The 21,763-nt window shown below is 43.7% G+C and overlaps 1 long non-coding RNA gene across 1 annotated transcript in view; it reads left to right on the top strand.

Annotated features, from left to right (window-relative positions):
* Positions 1–7,945: 7,945 nt before the first annotated feature.
* LOC128344067 (uncharacterized) overlaps positions 7,946–21,763 on the top strand; it is a 30,621-nt gene continuing 16,803 nt past the window's right edge. Inside the window, exons 1-2 of the long non-coding RNA XR_008315656.1 lie at positions 7,946–8,133; positions 8,285–8,437. This is a non-coding gene — a long non-coding RNA (uncharacterized LOC128344067). The remainder of the gene's footprint in view (positions 8,134–8,284; positions 8,438–21,763) is intronic.

Here is a 21,763-nt window from a genome sequence, read left to right as displayed (position 1 = left end):
CAAACTGCTTTTGCAAGCAGTTTCTTGTGTAAGTGGCTGCTGGCATATAATCACACTTGTGATAATATAGTATTAAACATTGACAGCAACTAGATCTGATTCTACAAGTTGTGAAATATGTCTGCTTTCAGAGCTGCACAAAATTCATGTGGGAATTCATATATTAATGTCAACATTTACCAAATGTTGGTTGGCTCCTGCTTAACAAACACAGCTCAGGTTTAGAACATAAATTGTAGCCAATATGTACATGATACCAAAGACCCACCAGATGGCACTCTAGTGCACATCATTGTCTACACAGAGGTTTCTAAAAGAAAAGCCCTGGAAATCAGCATGTCTCCTTTTTAATTGCTATGGCACGAAAACAATTACACATAGCAACAAAGGAAAAAAAGTGACTATGGACAAACCTTTTGTGTCCTGCTACTGCTTTGTATGTTATGACTAAACACAGAGCACTCTTAAAAAGAATACACTGAGCTTCATTATGATCAAGCAATGCTTAAGGGGGGGAAATGCAAGTGGAGGAAGAGGCCCAAAGCCAGGCACACAATCTGCTCGAGAGCAAAGCCGGAACCCAGATACCCTGTCCTGTGTCCTAACCACAAACCCATTCTTCCTTCTTGCTAGATCATGATGATTGCTAGTTGCCAAATTCAGTCACTATGTCTGGCTTCTATCCTGGGACAGCACGTTCTGGCCAAAGAAAGCTGATTTAGGAAAGGTTACTTTATACATGAATCCTGGCTACAGGGCAGGGAGAAATGTATCGAACAGGCATGCAGGGCCCTGACATTCAGGGATTTAAAATTTTCAAAAGCACTTTCAACGTTACCCAGAAGCAAATAAGCAGCCAGTGCAATCATGCCAAGACTGGAGTTCTAGCCCCTCCGTTGCCTGCTCCTGTCGGAAAAATGAGCAGCCACAGCCTGCACACCGCTGCGTCTGAACAGTCTCTCCAGAGGCAGTTTTAGCTCCCTCTCCACTTTCTCCCACAGTTGGTAAGCCCAAAATATGTAGTAAGTAATGGCATATATGTGCAGGGGTGGTTCAAACATTTGGCTGCAGGAGATGAAAGGCACTATGACACCCTCCCCGCATCGATCGGTGGGCATTCCCAGGCTATGCTGCTGAGGCAGTGGAGGTGGCACGTGGCGTGAGCACCCTAGCTAGTGGTTGGTTTGAAATATTTATACCCTCCCCCTCCTGTACACTCCTGCTCAGGGTGGTTCACAACATTAATAAAACAGATACAATATAGGCAAAAAATTAATGGCGTTAAACAAATTAAAAGACCAAGCGAAGACCACATTTAAAATTACAAATTTTTAAAGTGTTTCAAATTAAAAATTATTAATAGAAAGCTACAAACTAAGAACTAGAAAATTTTAAGAAACTACCAGCTATAAGCTGGAGATAAACATTAAAAAGCCTCTTTTAATAGATGTGTCTTTGTTTAAAAAACAAACAACCCAGAGGGAGGGAGCATGGTAAAGCTCTTCCAGGAGGGTGTTCCAAAGCTGAAGGGCCACAACCAAAAAGGCCCTGTCTCTAGTCCACGCCAACCAGATCTCTGTTAGTGGCAGGGCCTGAGATGCCAAGTGAAGGACCCTGGTAGGTTCACATGGGCAGATCTGGTCTGACAAGTACTCTGGTCCCAAGCCATTTAGGGCTTTAAAGGTCAAGACCCGCTCCTTGAATCTATTCCAGAAGAGGACTGGTAACCAGTGGAGCTGCCGCAGAATGGATGTAACACTCATGAAGTGACTTGCACTCATGAGCATCCTTGTAGCAAAGTTCTGGAGCAGCTGAAGCTTCTGAACCACCTTCAAGGGCAGCCCCACGTAGAGTGCATTGCAGTAGTCCAATATGGATGTTACCAAAGCATGGGTGACTGAGGTCAGGTCCGACTTCTCCGAATAGGGTTGCAGCTGGCATACAAGCTGTAGCTGGTAAAAAGCACCTCTGCACACCGCCTCCACTGTGTCTTCAATGACAACGTCAGGTTGAGAAACACTCCCAAGCTGCAGACTTTGTCTTTCAGTGGGAGTGTGAGCCTGTCCAAGACCAGATTTACCTTGCTGCTTGGATGATCAGTTTTACCAACCCTGAGCACTTCCATCTTATCCGGATTAAGTTTCGGCTTGTTTACCCCCATCCAGCCCAGAACAGCCTCCAAACCACAGTTGAGAGCATCCACTGCCTCCCTGGTGTCTGCTGACTTAAAAGGAAGGCAGTGGTGTTCCTAGCTATTGTCAAAGGAGGGTGGCGAAGAAGAGAAAGAAAAGGTGTGTTGGGCAAGGAGGAGGAAATTAACAGCATGCCTAGTAGGGAAATGCTTAACTAACAAGCAGAAGGTTGCTGGTTCAAATCCCCGCTGGTACTCTATCAGGCAGCGGTGATATACAGTAGGAAGATGCTGAAAAGGCATCACCTCATACTGCGTGGGAGGAGGCAATGGTGAACCCCTCCTGTATTCTACCAAAGACAACCACAGGGCTCTGTGGGCACCAGGAGTCAAAATTGACTTGACGGCACACTTTACCTTACCTTAGTGGGGTGAAGAAGGGCTGTCCATGGGGTCGCACTCATGGAGGCATGGGGCAGCATTTGCTGCCTCTTGCACCCCTCCTTGTGCCTGCACCCAAGGCGACTGCCTCACCCTGCCTAATAGAAGGTCCACCCCTCTATCTGTGGACTAGGACACAAGAAGGCCTTACAGGAGAAGCCTCTCTAAAGAGAGTGTCAGATCAAGTGCTGGAGACATTAAGTACCAGAGTGAATAAATGGTTACAAACCTCATCCCCCATTCTCTGGCCAATCAGCATACTTTTTTTTAAATCCTGCCCTAACACTGCAATCCTAAATAGGAGTAATAAACATGTTTACTCAGAAGTAAGTCCCACTGAGCTCAATAGGACTTCCTAACAAATGTGTTTAGGATTATAGGGCTTCACTGCTAATTATGGAAACATGACGAATGGGACCTACTTCTCTGAGTGTGACGTTTCCTCAGAAGTATCCTCTCATTGACAACTCTGAATGCAACAGATTCTTAGCATGCTCTGTCACATTCTTTGTACATTACATGGTTATGTAAGCACCACTTTTGTCTAATTCTAATTTCAGTGGTCTGACTCAACACTGGAGAACTTGGCATTTGATTCAGGGGTGACTGAATGCTAATAATATGAAGCAACTGGCTTGTGTGCCTGTTTGCGTTTTGCTGCTGCTGCATCTTTATCTCAGAAACTCCACCATGCAGCCCACTTTAGAATGCTCTCAACCTCAGTGTTTCAAGCTGCAGACAAACTGCAACCTAACATTAGGAGAAGAGAAGAAAATCTTCTTATGGATCTTCACCAGCTTCAGATGCCTGACTGAGAGTATGCTATGTTCCATTTGGGTCTAATCCAGACAGTATCCTGTTTTAGGAGTTGTGGTGTAAGTGGAACATAAGCTCCTGTCTAAATATAGACAGATGTGACTTCCAGTATATGGAGACCTACTTGGTGGTTGGTTATCAATCAATGTCAACCAATCAAGTCATAACAAGGGGAAAAACAGAGGCTTATATACTGTGCAAGGGAACGTGGGCAGCTGGAGTACCGTCCACACTCTTGCATACGTGTGAGCACAGCCCATGGAGCTGCACCGTAGGGCAGCAGGGCATATAAGTGCCCCATGCATGCAATTCCATGACATAGCACCCATTATTTCCAATGGGTGTCTTGCTGCACAACTGTGTGCACAGAGTGCCAATGGCAAGTGCTGCTGCCCTGAAGCCCAGTCCTATCGGCAATGCTTACACACGGGCAAGAGTGCATGGCGGGCACTCCTTCAGCCATCCAAGTTCGCTTGCACAGTATATAAGCCAGAGCAAGGCATTGTCAGGCTGGAGATACGGGGAATCGATCTGTTTTCATTGTTTAAAGGGCCTTTTTTGTATTATGTATCATTGTATTGTTATTTTGCATGATGTGCCAGATTACACATTATGAGGACTGTGTGGCTGCTGCCAACCCACGTCTCTCCTCGCATCTCCCCAAATAGCAATTAATTAAATAAGAACCATGAGATGTCATCATCAAGGACAGGGTTTCCCACAACGCAATACCCATTAGAGGCAGGCAATGAAACAAAGTTGGGGTGGGACAACGCAAAGCCTGCATCTTAGCATTATTGAGTGGAGTGAAGATCTGGGTTGACATCAGGTCCTAAAAGGAAACAACTGCAAGACAAAGAAAGGGCATGATCTATTCTCTCCTGTGAAGGTCGTTTATGTGGCACATGCATAGGAGGAACCTTTTCTATAAAGCAGTTGTTCCCAATGCGGGGGCCTCCAGATGTTGCTGAACTACAACTCCCATCATTCCCAGCTAAAATTTATTGTAGCTGGGGATGGTGAAAGTTGTAGTTCAGCAACGTCTGGAGCTATAAGCCACAGAAGAACCCTTGAATACCTCCCTCTTTGCTGGGAACACTTAATGTCAGGTGCAATGCCATGTACCTGGCCATTATTTGTATTTGGAGGCTCAGGCACACCTCCCATATGTAGAGCTAATCATCCTGCTTCTGCCCAAGGCCACACACACTGGTCACACATGCTCAGAGCATCAGTAACTTGCATGCACAAGCCTGGAGTGTAATAGGGTAGCTGAGGCTAAACCTGGGAGATATGGAAAGGCCTCTCCTCAGTGTTATGTGCTCAGTCCTAAATTCTACAAGCTGAAGGCCAGCCAGTGACAGGGAGGAAGGGAGGAAGTACACAGAAGAGGATGGGCCATGCCTAGAGTTAAGTCTTAAATGATGAGATTTGTCACCGAAAAAGAGTAATAATTGTATCAGGATGCTCAATTGGCAGTTAGTCTTCTGGATCTATATTGCTATGTGTTTTACTTTTTAAATTATTGTTATTATTTATTCAATTTCTATACCACCCTTCCAAAAATGGCTCAGGGTGGTATACACAAAGAAATAACAAATAAATAAGATGGCTCCCTGTCCCCAAAGGGCTCACAATCTAAAAAGGCTACATTTTAGGCTACATTCACACGTCACGCAGAACCGTGGGTCCAATGTACCCACGGTCCCGCTCTCCCCCACCCCCGCTCTATTGTCCGCATTCAGATGACAAGGAGAGCATCCTCTCTGCAGTCAGCAAGACTGCAAAGAGGAGGGGAAACTGGCTGTGTGGGCTTCCTTCTTGCTTGAAGGACAGCCCACACAGCCACTCATGGAGGGAGAGAGGGAGGAGCAACTCCAGTACAGCCAAATGCAGCTTCCAGGGCTGTATTTGGGTGGAACGGAGGCTCCGCAGACCCTCGGTTTTGAGCAATGAAACACACTACAAACTGAGGGTTCAAACTGGAGTATTCAGAGAAAAAACTCCGGAGTTGCATGCCTTCAGACGTAACAGTAAGGAAACCTCAAGTCCCTGGAAATCCGGTTCCCTGTTAGGTGCAAATTTTTGCTTTCACAGAACAGCTTTTTTGCGCCAGATACATATAAAGTCATTGCATGCTCTGAATGGGCACAAAGAATGTAGGCTGACATTCAGAGCAAGGATGCACCAGTGCAGTGAGAGAGCAGCCTAACAGAACTTCCCAACTAACTGCACCGATGCAGTGGGAAGGGGCAATTTTTTACTACCGCCCCTTCCCCAAGAAGCCCTCTGTGCCACCTTCAGATTTCCCCCCAAGAGCTGCACAACCCTCAGGGACATATTGTTGAGTGGCACACCGGACTTCCAGGAGATGGAGAGGTTGTTCAAAAACTGCCCTTCCCTGGTGCACTGGTGCAATTAATCTGGAAGTGTTGCTAGGCTGCTCCTCCCATGGCACCAGTGTTTCTTTGCTCTGAATGTTGACCACTAATTACTAGACCTTGCACCCGTGACCAGAAATATTTTGAAGCTGACCATTGGCATTGGTTGGATTGCACCATTAGTTATGTACATGTGGCCAAGAAAGAAGAAAGTATAATGTGGGGCCCGAAAAGCAGTTTCATTCTTATTTATGGAACTTGGTCTGTACAGAAAGAGCAATTCACAGCTTCAGATGTCCAAAGCAAAGGATGTGCAAGTGACTCATGCATGTACATGCCAGAGCTTCCACTCCTGAAAACAGCTGGTGGAAAGGCTCAGCGTTTGGGTCTGAAAGAACCAGTGTTAAGTTTCCAGTGAGTCCTTGAAGGCATCTGAAGTGATTAAAGTAAAAAAAATATTTGTAAATGCACCTTTGAGTGTGCAGAACAAGCTGCTTTGTTTACACTTTTGATCTAAAAGAGCCTTTGACGTAAATTAGTTATTATGCCTTCGGGTCTCTATTGAATTTAATTAAAATCTAAACCAATTTTCAACACACAGCTCGACTGGGTGAGAGTGAGATTGTTTTATTTTTCATTCCTGCATGGCGTATGGCTGCTTTGGCTATGGTTATTCCATGCTGTCTCACAGGCTTCAGGGTGCAGAAGCCTGTGTTGAACAGAAGCAGTTGTGTTCTTGTTGTAAGGAGCAAAGTGAAATCCAGTTCTGCTGGAGAGCAGAATCAATTGGTTTTCAAGCAACAAAACAAAGAGACCCTGAAACTAATTTTTCACAGTGGCATCTGGAGCATTTCAAGAGATGACTGACACCAAATTTGCACCAAATGCATGTTGGCAGGTTGGAGAACCATGTGAAGATTAAAGTCCTGCAGTTATATAATAGTCACAAATAAATTGAGTTGTGACGGATTCCTTATTAAGGAAATCAGAAATCCTGGACTCCAACATTAGAATTACATCAGACTGCACAATCTTAAGTGTCTTTACTCAGAAGTAAATCCCACTGAGTGCAACCAGAAATATGTTTTGTAAGTGGCTTACATGTTCCACAGTGTAACGCAATGTTTGACCTAAGCTTAGTTTTAATTGGCTATGTATTATCCTGGCACAGTAGTGCCAGTATACTGTAGTTAAGATGAGGAGTTTTTTCAACATTCTGCCATTATAAGCCCTGAACATTTTGTTGGTCATAAAATTAAAACCATCTGTCAAATCTGCTGGACCATTTGCAGACATCAACTATCTTGTTTCCTCTTGTAATAATCTTGTTACCTCTTGTAGATAACCTCTTAGACTGTAGGTAACAAGAGACAATACCCCTCCAAATGTGGTGCAGATCCATTAAAAAATGGCTTAGGTATGTGTGTGTGTATGAGAGAGAGAGAGAGAGAGAGAGAGAGAGAGAGAGAGAGAGAGAGAGAGAGAGATTTGCAGCTGCTGCTACAGCTATTTATTGCTTATTTATTTTTAATTTTATTTATTTTTACATTTATATCCCACTCTTCTTCCAAGGAGTCTGGAGTAGTGTACCTGGTTATGTTTATCCTCACAACAACCCTGTAAGGTCATTAGACTGAAAGATAAGTGACTGGCCCAGAGTCACCCAGTGATTTTCACAGCTGAATTGGGATTTGAACTCAGGTCTCCCCAGTCCTAGTCCAACACTTTAACCATTTGTTATTATGATTGTTTCCATTGTAAACTGCTTTGATAGGCCATATCAGGTGGACAAGTGCCCTATACATGTTATTAATGAATAAGTATTATATTTTAATCCTGGCTTTCTTTCAAAGAATTCAGAGAGTACGGCTGTGCGAAATATTCTGTTTTGAAGAATCATTGTCAAATCATCTCCACACCACCCCTATGCCCTGTAGGGAGGCAACAAGAACTTACCTCCATGCACTGTAGTCCTGTACACTGCAATGGGAAAGGGAAAGGCTGTTAAAGCTATTCAGAGTTGTATGAAATCCCAGTGATGTCTTCATAGTTCCACACCAAGGTGCACAGGAAGCACATGCTGGGAAGAACTACATTTCCCAGCACCACCTGCAGGAAGCCCTGGAAGTTGTCACTGGGGCTTCCTGCAGCTCCAAATCTCTTTAACGCTCCTCCTAGTACTGCGCACAGTGTGGAGATAAATGCTGGGAGCCACTACCTCCCCACCGGACCAGGAAGGATGTGCAGATGATTAGGCTACAATGCTTCAAAGCCAAATCTTTGCACAGCCTGACCTGGTTCTCTGACCTGGTATACAGGGTTCTCCCACGTCTCCCTGCTTTATCCTCACAACAACCTTGGGTGGTAGGTTTGCATTAAATATGCAGTGTGTTGATGAAAGCCATCCCTAAATTCACCCAGGTGGATACTGAAAATATTGACCACATCTTTATTTGGCCTTCATGTAGCTTGCTCATTTAAATGTTGTTTTCATCTTGCGGCTTTTTGCTTTTAGAACTGGCCAAATCAATGGGTGGAATCCAGAGGACAGCATTCAAGACCACTAACCTGTGAATCTAAATGCTAATTTTCATTGAATGCATTGGTACTTGCTTCTGGTTAAATATGCACAGGATTGGTCCACTGAAACAGAGATTTGAAGAAAAAGGTAAGTACTTGAGTTGAATTTATTACAGAGAGACTAATGTGTGCATGATTTTCTCTGGGCTGTATATCTCTGGCTCACTTAATTTGACTCAATCTCTATGGTTCAGTTAACCTTAAGACCTTAAACTGTTCTTAAACTGTAAAGGTTATGTTGTTTTTATACTTTTTGATTTTAATAGTTAATTGATTTTAGTTTTGTTTTAATGTAAAACGCCCTGAGCCATTTTTTGGAAGGGCAGTATAGAAATCAAATGAATGAATGAATGAATGAATGAAATAAACTTTGATCGGTAAGTGTCATAAAGGCCGCATTCTTATGTAATGTGGAATCGTGGGTCCAATGGACGCTCAGTTCCACGCACCCACTGCCCCCTGCTCTCCCATTGACCTTTGGATGATAGGGAGAGCTCCCTCTCTGAAGTCAGTGAGACTGTAGACAGGAGGGGGAACTGACCGTGCAGGCTTCCTTCTCAACTGAAGGACAGCCTGCATAGCCAATCATGCCGGAGTTGATGGAGGAGCTTCATCTCTCAACTCCCGTTCCAGGGGATGCAGCCTGCAGTTCCACATTCAGATGTACCACAGAGTGCGTCCAAACTTGGGTTGAGGCAGTGAAACTTAACTACAACGACAGGGTTCAGACTGGAGTTCCAAATCTGAACTCTCGGTTTCATTGCCACACCTACCTCAATTGCTCGCATTTGCGTGTAACACTCACAGAACCGTGGGCCCTTTTGATTGCAGTTCCACGTTACTTGTGAATGCGGCCAAAGTGTCAACCTACCATTCTGCATGGCTATGGGCAAGTGGTAGATGTTATGTCCCATTTACAGTGAAAAGGAGGAAACTAGTGTCAGCATGAAATAAAACTGGGAGACAATTATTAAAACAAGTTCATTAAAGTCATTAGAAAAAAACAGAGATAAGTCTTGGAGTCCCCAGGCAGGGATTTCAAAGGGGTGAATGCTATAATGTTTTAATGAGCACCTTCAAGACCAACTGCTTATCATGCAGAGATTGCTACAGTTGTTATAGTATGTGAAATTTATACAGAGTCATCAATGTACAAAGCAGATCCATTAAAATCTCAGTGTTATCATTTTGATTGCACCAAGAATCATTTAATTTTAGAGCTAAAATTAGCTGGAGGTCCCCTGCTCAGTCCCTGACAGGAATCTACTGCATCGTCCCTGACAGCTGGCTTCCCACTCTCTGTTTGAAAACCTCTAACAATGGAAAGCCCACCACAGTATGAGGCAGACTCTTCCATGTTGAATAGCTCCAGTTCATCAATGGTGCCCAGATTTAGACACAGTATTCAAAGTGAGGTCTGACCAGCACAGAATATCGTGTATCTGACCTGAATGGGTTGGCTGTCAGCTGTTCAGATGATACTGTTTGACTAGTCAAACGACAGTATTACTTCCTGTGACCTGGGCACCATGCCTCTATTAATGCAGCCCAAGGGGGACACCAGAGGGGGTAAGGGGGCAAGCACCCCTTCAGACGAGTAGTCTGTCTCCCACCTCTCCCCCATTTCCATTTCAGAAATCTAATATGTGGGATCCAGCTCACCCACCCATAAACCCTTTGCTCCTTCTTTGCACCCCTTATTTATTTTTTCTGGCGCCACCACTGCCCAAGATTGTATTAACACTTTTAGCAGTGACATCACACTGCTGGCTCATGTTCAACTTGTTGTCCTCTATGACATCAAGATCATTTGCACATGTACTGCTGCCAAGTTAGTTCTTCCCCATCTTATATGTGTGCATTTGATTTTCCTCATCTGCATGAAGGATTTTACACTGGTCTCTGTTGAACTCACCTTATTGGTCCAGTGTTTGAGACTGTTCAGATAATTTTGAATCTTGATTTTTCTTCTAAGGTATTAGTCACCCCTCCCAGCTCTGTGTCAACTGAAGATTTGATCAGCATCCCTTCTATTCCCTCTTCCATGTTATTTGTTAAAATAGTGAATGACCAGGACCCAGGCCCTGTAGCCTTCCACTCGATATCTCCCTCCCTCCAGGATGGCGTGGAGCCATTAATGAGCACTCAACTGAGTATGGTTGCTTAACTAACTGTGATACTCACAGCAGTACCATCACATAGCCTGTGTTTTACGATCTTGTTCACAAAAATATTATGGGTGATTTTATTTATTATGTATTTATTTCTTATGACCCATACAAAAGAGTCCCTGGGCAGTTCACAATCTAAAAACCATGAAAACTAAAATAATTAAAACAATTTTAAAATGCAAATAAAAACTCTAAAACCTGAAGCTATGAAACTATAGACTAAAAGCCTGGCTAAACAGGTATATTTTCAGGTCCTTCTGAAAACATTCAGAAAAGGGGGAACTCTAATTTCATTAGGTAGGAAGCACATGCGAGAGTCCCAGGGCAACTCCAGAAAAAGCCGGTTTGGGGTTGCCACCAACCAAGCCAGTGGCAACCGCAACTGAACCTCCTCAGATGATCTTAATAGGCAGTAGGGTTGATTAAGAAGAAGGCGTTCTATTAAATACCTTAGACCCAAGCAGTTTAGGGTTTTATAGGTAACGAGCAACACTTTATATTTCACCCAGAAACTTACTGGCAGCCAGTGTAGTTCTTTTAAAATGGGTGTAATATGATCTCTTCGGGCAATCCCAGAGACCAACCTGGCTGCTACATTCTGTACTAACTGCAGTTTCTGAACTACGTAGAAAGGCAGACCAATGTATATCGCATTGCAGTAGACAAATCTAGATGTTACCAGCACACCAGCATATTTTAAGGTCGTTTATCTCCGGAAATGGATGTAGCTGACAAATTTGCCAAAGCTGATAAAAAGTTTGCTGAGATTAAGATACACTGGCTAACAAGATGCCCAGCAGCATTATATAGCTCCATAATATTGTACCCAGGGATTCCTGAAGACTTCTAAAGCAACCCCAATGCTGTTCAGAAGCAGTCATTTCAACAGGTTTTCCAATTGCTGTGAATGCAGAAATGCTTCTGAACAGCATTGGGGCTGCTTCAGAAGTCTGCAGCAGCCTCAGCATTATGGAGCTCTAATGCCACTGTGTCTACGGCACTCCTATAATTTACTAAATTAGTAACTATATCTTTTAAAAGGAAATAAGTTTAGGATGACTTGATTAGTTCTTGACAAACCCATGCTGGTTCCTAGTAATTTATTTATTGTTAATCTCTTTTAATTGTTAAATCTTTATACTGCCTTTCATTAAAACAACCCTAAAGCAGTTTACAAAAATTGTAAGAGGGCATGCCCTCAACTCCTGCCTGTAGGCTTCCAGCGGCATCTGGTGGCGCACTGTGTGAAGCAGGGCTGTTCTTATGTACTTATGTTCTTAAAATGATATAAAACGATAAAAGTTACACAGTGAAAATATTAAAATTGGAAGATAAAAGAATACAAATCTAATTAAAACTTTAAAAATATACACAATATGACCATAAGATACAGAACAGCAGCAACAAAAACTACACTCATATAAAAGCCAAGATTTCACTTGCTTTCTAAAAACTGTGATGGAGACTGATGAACACATTCTTTTCAAAGTGTTCACAGAATGACTGCTTAATAATCTGTGCTAGAATCCTTCCAGGTATCAGCGTCAAGCTAGCCAATCCATCATTTCCCAGCTCCTCCTTTCCCCCTGCTTCTTGAAGATAAGGACATTTGCTCTTCTCCTATCTTCTGGCCCACCGCCTGTTCTCAAATACGTTAGATAATGGGTGATTTCATGTTGTGGTGTTTTTGGTCAATCCATTCCTTGATCCGGGCCAGCTTTTGAATGTGGCTTTAGTAACATGTATTCCAGTCCTGGAGCAGAGGCAGGGCTAACAAACTGCCAGCAGCAAGAGCAATGAAAAGCAGTCTGCACTTGTCTCTCTGTACATAGCATCTATTTCATTAAACTGTTAATTATTTATTATTATGTATTATTATTTGTTTGTTTGATTTATATACCACCCTTCCAAAATGGCTCAGGGTGGTTTGCAACAAGATAAAAACAATTAAAACAAGTAACAGTTAAAATCAGAACTATAAAAACAAAATAAAACCAATTCAACAATTCAACAGCTAAAAAGCCCTGGAGATCCAGGGCAAACATTTAAAACAATTTTAAAACAGTTTTTCAATAATTTAAAACCCTACAAAGCCAGGCCAAACAAATAGGTCTTAAGGGCTCTCCTGAAGGACAGCAATGATCTCGAATTACGGATTCTAGCCGGGAGTGCATTCCACAGCCCAGGAGCAGCTACAGAGAAAGCCCGCCTCTGGGTCGCCACCAGGCGAACCGGTGGTAACTGGAGACAGTATTCCTCTCCAGTTACCACCAGGAAATATTCCTGATTCTACTCCACTGCCTTGTCCTTGCATACCGCAACTCTTTCCCTTGGATTCTATACACATGTCAGAGCCCTGAGAGCATGCATGCATGCCCAACTTCCAGTGTCCGGAGGGATATGCTGATACTAGGCGTGTCATATATCAACCAATCTCAGCCACCAATCTCAACATATTCTATCCTACTTATGGTTCGGAAGCCAACATTTGTCCCTCGCTTCAGTTCTTGGTTACAGATGTCAGGTTCCAAACCACAAGTAGGGTAGAATATGCTGAGACTGGTGGGTTCATATGATATGCCCAGTCTCGGCACATCCTTCTCAACACTGGATGTCAGGCACACGTGCATTCCTGAGACTCCAAGACTCCGCCAAACCTCATTTCGGCTTGAGGCCTGAAGCCACCCAATGGCTCTGAGATCACCTCTGCAAATTCTTTCAGTACTCTGGGATCTAATTTGTCTGCAGATTTGCACTCATTTACATAGTTAGGTGTTCTCTTATGTGGGCAAGTATTTGCAAGTGCCTCTGCACTGGGAGCCCATGCAACTCACCTCAATGGAAACCCACCATTCTCAAGAAACATGTTTAACAAATACGCAAGTCATAGCTGCATCTTCTGTATGTGCTTCTTAGTTACATGCAAAGTAACATGCAACTATTTAAAGCAGTAGTTGTAATAGTAGTCCTCATTAGCTATTGTACTTTCTTCACCTGGAGTCTCATGAAACCTGGGGGCCAATCATATTTTGCAGACAAATCAACTATATTTCTATTTTGGTTGGCTCTTAATGGATGTAAAAAGTGATGTGTTAGGGCAGCTGTGTGTTATTTTTCATTGGCTATTTTAATTTGTTTATCTCATTCCTGAACCTTTGAGATGGAGGACTACACATTTGAATTAATAATGATAACTAATACCGTGCACGACAGTAACCCCACCATCAACAAGGACTTCACTCTCAGAGGGGAGTGGATTAAGCACAATTCTTCTATTGTTGGGCAGCAGGCTTTCCTATGTAAAGCAGAGGAAGGAAACAATGTACATTCTATAAGATGAAATACAGCTACTTTGAATTGTTGGGCTGGGGGGTGACAAAATAGCTTTGTCTGTTTCTGGCATAGTTTTCTCAAAGGCCTTTCAATATACATATTGGGAAATATGACAGCTTCTCGTGTATGGATCTGGCCTCTCAACTATTACAGTTAGTTTCTATTGTGCTTATTGGCATGATTCCTTTCAATCCACTTCGTCTACTTTATGCAACAGAAATGTCCTGAAATTTCCCCAACAGTTTTGCTTGACAGGACTGCAAGTATGTGAAGATCAGTATGATAGGCAAGGATGCTTCAAAAAGTTCAGACTTATGGTGTTGGGAGGAAGTAGCTGGTTGTATCCAAAAGCGGTTCCTCCCTACGAGGCAGGTTTGTCATAATTTTCCATTGCTGCCATTATTTCTCCATGTATTGCTCCTCTAGGAACAAAGGAAGCTGCCTTATGTCAAGGCCATCTAGCTCAGTTTTGGTTACACTGAATGGCAGTGGCTCTCCAATTGGTAGACCTCCATCAGGTTTCAGGCAAAGGTTTCTCCCAGCCCTACCTGGAGACATTAGGGAGTGTACCTGGGACCTTATGCGTGCAAGCAGGTGCTCTACCACAGAGCTATGACCCCATCCCCTATGGGGAATATCTTGCAGCAGACTCGGGATATGCAAAACATTTCAAGCTCAAAATGTTTCAAGCTCAAAACGGGCCGTGTTTCAAGCTCAAAACAAAATGCCCTTTAAAGGGGGGCGCTATTTCGAGCTGGAAACAGAACAACCCCATTTTGACTCAAAATGTTTTGAGCAACATTTTGGTGGGCTGTTTTCCCCTAGCTGATTGGTTTTCTGGCACTGGCTTCCCGTTGGCTTGCGATGGGAGACTTGGTTGGCTTCATGGTTCACTTGTTAGCATCCAAAACAAGTGTTATCATGGGAAACTGTGCTCCCATTGGCTGGGGGGAGGAAAGGGAAAACACTTTTGGAGGGAGTTTCAAAATGTATTCAAGGGGACAGGGAGGCAGAGAGAGAGCCCTTATGCCTCTCTTGAAGAAGAGGATACATCAGGAAGGAAAGCTAGATTTTGCGGTTTTCTTTTCTCATCACTGAGTATAATATGTTGTGTTATTGCTGCTATTACTATCTGGTTTGGTGGGGTCTCAGATTGACAAAGGCAGAACTTGCGTGCCTGCCTGCCCTCCTTGAATTGTGGTTTGTTTAGTTTGTGAGATAGTGTTGTGGTGAGAAATGAACTGTCTCTCTGTGTGTGTGTGTGTGTGTGTGTGTGTGAGAGAGAGAGAGAGAGAGAGAGAGAGAGAGAGAGAGAGAGAGAGAGAGAGAGAGAGATATTTCTTTGTGATTGCTGTAATGAGCTCAATGTCTGGCCTTGAGACTAACTTGTGCTTCACTCAGTGCTCTGGTCTGCTCTGCAATCTGCATTCTGCATTGCAGGTATATTCAATCAAAATGTGGCTGAAGACATTCTAGTTGAGCTTATGGCTATGCTTGCTGCTGCTAAGGGTGCTGCTATGGCAGCTGTTGCAATGCTAGGAAGTAAGGAGTCATGTGTATGAGAGAGCAACGTGTGCCAATGATGTCACTGCAGCACAGGCACTATGGCTAGTAGTGGATTCTGGGTCAGTGATTCTTTTTTGGCCATTTTTGGAATTTGTTTGAAATGTGTGCTTTGTGTTGTGAGGGACAGATCCCCTTTTACTGTGTACTTCTGCAGTGTTTTTCAAGGCAGGTTTGCAAAATGGTGCACTCTTCTTGTTCCAGCCATAGGGAACAATGGGGAACTCAAAACACCCCAATGTTCCCCATGGACCATTAAAAAAAATTAAATCTTTCCCCATGGAATCCTATGGGGGGTTGGGGGGAGTAAAAAATATTTAAAGATCGCCTGCTTGCCCATTCTTTTTGTGGGTTTGGTGGTAGGTAGCACCCATCATGCCCTACCAACCAACCCACTTTTGAGCTACCTATGGGGAACAGTGGGGTGCTACCCATTGGGGTTCCTCATTGTTCCCTATGCCAAAAGACTCAAAATACTTGAAATGTTTTGAATCTGTTTCACTGAAATAGCCAACTCTGCCACTGTTTCAACAAAAACCTTCAAGCACTTTGCGTTTCATTTCGAGCTCAAAATGAAATGCAAAACAATTTAAATTTTAATTGTTGAAATGTGTTGATCTTTTTATTGGTTGTTTTTATTGTTTTGTAAACCTCCCAGAGAACTTGTGATTTGGGCACTATAAAAATATGTTAAATAAATAAATAAATAAATAAATAAATCCATTTTTTGCACCCCCCGCCAGCAGACAATGCTCACATGTAGTCACCTATCCATTTGCAAACCAGGGCAGACCCTGCTTAGGAAAAGGGAGAATGCATGATTACTATCTCAACACAGGTCTCCTCCCTATTGTATCTTGAGTGGGGGCAAAGCTCCTTTCATTTCTAGACCATGTTTCTGGATTTTTGGTATGAGTAATCAGCATACCCAAATTCTTTGGGCTACATGGACTACATGCACTATTCTAAGGGCTGATTCACACATAAATTTCCTTCCCTCAGATACTTCAATATCAAGTGATAACTTGCATGTGTGAATGAGCCACCACAGACCAGATATCACAGCAGCAGCTTCAGCCAGTGCAGACACTGCTGGGGGGCAGCGGGAGGCCCCTTTAACTGTAAATTAGTAGGTGCTTACCTCTCCTTCCACCACACCTGAAAGCTATTCAGAGCAGTGGCACAGCACCCAGCTCCCACTACGGCAGAGGATCAGCTCTGCTACTCACCTGGCTTCGACACATGCATGAAGTGCAGGAGTGATGCAGAGCGAATCCTCCACCACAGAGGGTGCTGGGCAGCGCACCACTGCTATGAATAGCTTTCAGGTGTGGCAGGAGGAGAGCTAAGCACCTACTAATTTACAGTTAAAGGGGCCTCTTGCCGCCACCTGGAGGTGCCTGCACTAGTTGCCGCTGTATCACAGATAGAACTTTGATATTACTTTGCATTACCTCAAACTCAACGCTTTTTGTGACAGCAGCCACATGTGGTGAATGACTGTGTGTGAATCAGAGCTAATGTCCTGCATTTCCACTTACCAGATGTGGGCAGCTGTGGATGGTGTACAGAGGGAACAGTTCACATAGGGAACAGAGCAATATTGGCATGGAACTCCATACCACATCTTACTACTTCTTTCCCATAGGTTTCTAGATTTCTGACTTCGAGCTAAGTTATTATACCATGAATATGAGAGCCTCTCTTGTGAACATATCCTCAACTTGGTGGATATTTAGCATCATGTAACCACAAGTAAAGATATATAGAATTATGTGTTTTCCTTATGTTTGTGTTTTGTAACTTTTCAGCAAGCATGTAACTATTTCTTGACATGAGAAAACATACTCAGAGTAGCCCCACTGAAATTAAAATTCAATGTGATTTGATTGTTTTTTTCATTATGTCAACCACTAATTTAAAAATATGTATATGATGCATGTTGCAGCATATGTTGATGTTAATAACAATATAATTCCATTTAAAAATGTTGCTTTGATCATTTTTGGACAATGTTGGAAAAAGAGGTCTTTGCTTGCTAGGATGCTGCTGATGCCAAAGATATAAAATAAGCAGATGTAAAAATGTGTCTGCAATATTCATCACATCCTGACTGCCTTGAGCTCCCTCGTCTTAAAAATACTTCTGGGGCCCCTGTTTACAGAGGATAAATTCTTTATATGTGATACCAAAAAATATTTGTATCTCCTTATTCTCATCCTTGTGGTTGCCTAATCAGTTCACAGGAAATCAGGAAACACAGTGACAAAGGCTTCCAAGTTACTGTATTATTACAGTTTGGAGGCTTTTACTGAGCATTACAAAGCATCTTTATTCCCAAGCAGAGATGTGTCATTATGTGGAGTGTGAGACTATTCCTTGTGCAGTCACTATTGAGAGTTATTTCTGCAATAAAATCACTGAAATAATCCAGGCAACCTCCAATAACTTCTGGCCTCCTGCCAGTTCAGTGGCAGTGCAGTGATGGGATCATTTCCAGGCATTTTGCAATTTGTAACATTCTTTCCAGCCTTCACCTCCAGGCTGTGTAGCTGCCAAGGTTGTGACCCAATCAGGTGCTAGGACTGGGACCCTTGTTCTTTGGGTTAATTCCAGAGGGCTTTAACTTGTCGAGATTGAGAAGCTTAAATGGGTCAGTGTTGTATTCTATCCAATATCTTTTGTTTTGTTGTTTAGTAGTTTGTCCCAGTGGGGATCCTGTAGAGAGTGTGCGAGGTGGAGTCAGAAAGGAAAAGAGAGGGAAAGGAGAAGGCGAAAATGGAGTTGGGTCTAAATAAACTCTTAATTAAACCAAGTCAAGGCTACTTAATGTTTACTGGGGAAGAAGCGATAAAACTGTCAGCCTCATAACAAGGACCTTTGGCAGAAATCTTTGGCCTTTGGAAGTCAGTGTAGCAGATCTGCAGCCTCACATCTCACACTTAATTCTCTCCTATAGAGCTCCCAGGCTTCAGTCCTTCAAACAGCCTTTCTATCATTCCTGTTCTGAAAGAAGCAATAAAGTTATTCACACGACCAGCCCTACCTGGTCTAGCCCTGCTCATGTAAAGCACCAGGATTGCTCCCGATCACACCGCTCCTCCCCTGGGTAGCTCTGAATTTAAGCCCAGGCTAAAACTAAGGTAAGAGGATGAGCATGTGTCTCTTACCTCATTGCTTTGGTCATGTGGGCCGTTGCACTGGTCCCAGGCTACTAGCAGCCATCTTGATCAGAGAGCCCAGGGGAAGGAGCAGCCAGGCATCAGGGAGTTTTCTAATGCACTGTGCTGCTCATGTGGTGCATTGTGGGATACCTGGTGGCTCAGCTTCCTTCTCCCCATTCACCACTTGCCTCCTCACTGCGTAGCTCATGTGGGCACATAGGTGGTGGAGCTCTGATTAGGCTCTGGTCATCTGGGAAATGGCAGGCCTTCCACCCAGCCCAACCACTTGTGGTTGTGTGAACAACCTCACTGTGTAGCAAATTGGATATTCAGAATACTATCCTTTGCTTCTTCTGCTCTTAAGATATTAGAATGAATTGTTTAAGAGAAGGAAAGAAATGGATCTTTTTGCCTCTGGAAAAAGCTTGCTGATGTGGATGTAAGGCTAGTATTCTTCCACTTCCCCTGTCCACTCATAACTAAGCCTCTCCGAATTTTATCTCCCAGAAGGAACAGGGTCATAAGTATCCTCTTCAGCCGTGTCCACTCATAGGCCACCTTTGGACACAATGCAGAACTGCAGGCCCATTGGACTGCACTCCCATCCCCCCATTCTCCTGCCCGCATTCAGATGAAACAGAAAGCTTCCTCTTTCCAGCTTCATTGACTGCAGAGAGGAGGGGGAACTGGCTGCCGGGGCTTCGTTCTTTCATGAAAGTCAGCCCCAGCAGCCAAAAGCAGCCAGAGTGAGGGAGGAATTTCCTCCCTCAACTCTGGTTGCATAAGGGGGAAACTGTAGTGCTAGAATTCGGACATAATGCTGGCACTGCGGGACTCAAGTTAAAGGTGGCAAAACTCACTACAAACAGAAGGTACAAAAGACAGTTTGGGGAAGGGAACCATGGGTAGGGATGTGCACGAACCGGTCCGCAAGGCCATGTTAGAGGCCTGCGAACTGGTTTGCATGCTGCCCGGTCCGGCAGTCCGACGCCAGGGGGGTCGCTTTAAGGGCGGGGGGGTTGCTTTTCCCCCTCCAGCACTCCATTTTTAAGTAAAATCTTCAGGGTGGCAGCATTCCTCCCTGCCGCCCCTGCCCCTTGTTGACTGCCAAATGTGGCAGTAACATCTGCGCATGCGTGCGCCGCACAGCATGTGTGGCATGTGCGGTGCGCACATGTGCACGTTACTTCTGTGTTTGGCAGTCAACAAGGGGGCAGAGGCGGCAGGGAGAAATGCTGCTGCCCCAAAGATTTTACTTTAAAATGGAGCGCCGGAGAGGGAAAAGCGGCAAGAGGGGTAAGTACAACACCCCCGCCGCCCTTAAAGCGACACACACCTACGGCATCGGACCACGCCTCTGCGGTCCATGCACATCTATAACCACGGGTCCTTTTCTTTACAAAACAGCAGTTGCCTGCATTTAAACATACAGTATCCAAAACCGGAGGTGAAGGGACCTACAGTTTTATGTTACGTGAAAATGCAGCCATAGCCTCTACAAAGGAGTCAAGTTGCAAGAAAGGTTGATTTTTATTAGAGAATGTTTAACATATGGTTTACAAAAGCAACAGTGAATAGAATTTCCCGATAAAACACGGCCGCGTACTAGCAAATGTGTAGTTGCAATGGTAGAGAGAATATAGCACTGTACGCGAGTTCCTACGGGTTTGGCTAGAGTCCGGTTAAAAGAGTTCAGTGAGAGGAATGTCCAAAAGGTCCAAGGGAGGGACAGATCCCAGCCTCACCTTGCGTGTGGTTGGCAGGGCCCTGCCAGTCTTCTTCTGCCAATTGCAGCCTCTGGGCATGGGTCCTTGACAGCGGAGGGTCTTCTCCAGGTCCAGGGGGTCCTCCAGGGGTGTTGTCAGCAGGAGTTCCTGGCATGGTCAGCCGCTGTGAATAAGCAAGACACAAAACACCCACCCCCAGGCTAATAGACCATTTGACTTGGAATCGGAGCAGGAGGAATTCCTTCTTGATTTCAAATATGTTGACCAATCAAACCTTGAATGTGAGCAAATCCCACCCACAGAATCTTCCAAAAGGAAATTGCAGGAGGGGAACATGCCACACAACATGCTCAGGGGAAACAAAGAACATTCATATTCACCAGCCACATTTATTTTCCTGGAACAAAAGGTTGTCACTTTCTCCCTGTGGCCAAGGATAAAACTTTGCCAGTCAGGCATATAAAAGATATGATTAGCTGAAAGAGTGACAAACCTTTCCCCATGCTTATACATTTGATTAATTATCAGGCTGAGTCATTTATTAAGGATTGTTATCTATGCATTTGCATCGCATGGTTACACTTTTATTTAAATAACCACTATAACAACATGAACTTTAAACGTGTAATTTTGGGTGTAAATGTGTTTTTAATGTACTAGCCTTGTATTATTCTGCTCTTAAGATGTTGGGAGAAGGCAGGCAAAGAGATCAATACAGTTCTTATGTTACAATGGCTGCCCTATTTTGCTCAGGAAAACAAGTAGAGGCTAGTCAAAGACGGGCACTTTTGTAATAACAGAATAGTCAGACTCAATTCAGATCCATTCAAGAGGCAGCCCTCATCAAAGTTAGGCCATGAGTTGTCAAACGCTTCTATCGGTTCTCACATTTGAGAACTAGTTTTGGGGGAGCAAAAGGGTGGCAAAGAACTTTATTGGGGGGCAAGGTTTTTGCTACACATTAATCACTTACAGAGTAAAGGTAATTAATGGTGTCCGTTTACTTGTGACAAGAAGCAAATCTGTTTACAGCTGTCTTCCGATTAAGTGACTTCATTTATCTATTTTATTATTTATTTAAAATATTTATACCCTGCCCCTCCAGTACACTACTGCTTAGGATGGCGCACAACAATAAAATAAATACAATATAGAATAAAACTAATAAAATTAACCAAATTAAGTAAATAAGTTAAAAGTCAGGCTAGAACCACAACACCTTTTTTCCAATACCCATGATAGCCAAGACTGTTAACCAGTCATTTGCCATCAGTTCAAACTCTAGGTTGTGCCGTCAAGTTAGTGTCAACTCCTGGTGACCACAGAGCCATGTGGTTTTCTTAGTAGAATACAGGAGTGGTTTACCATTGCCTCCTTCCTCACAGTATGAGATGATGCCTTTCAGCATCTTCCTATATTGCTGCTGCCCAATATAGGAGTTTCCCATATTCTGGGA

Source organism: Hemicordylus capensis, chromosome 2, assembly GCF_027244095.1.
Source record: "Hemicordylus capensis ecotype Gifberg chromosome 2, rHemCap1.1.pri, whole genome shotgun sequence".
In the NCBI taxonomy this organism is placed as follows: Eukaryota; Metazoa; Chordata; class Lepidosauria; order Squamata; family Cordylidae; genus Hemicordylus; species Hemicordylus capensis.
Note: the sequence above shows the minus strand (reverse complement) of the source record. Positions and strands in the feature narration are given on the sequence as shown.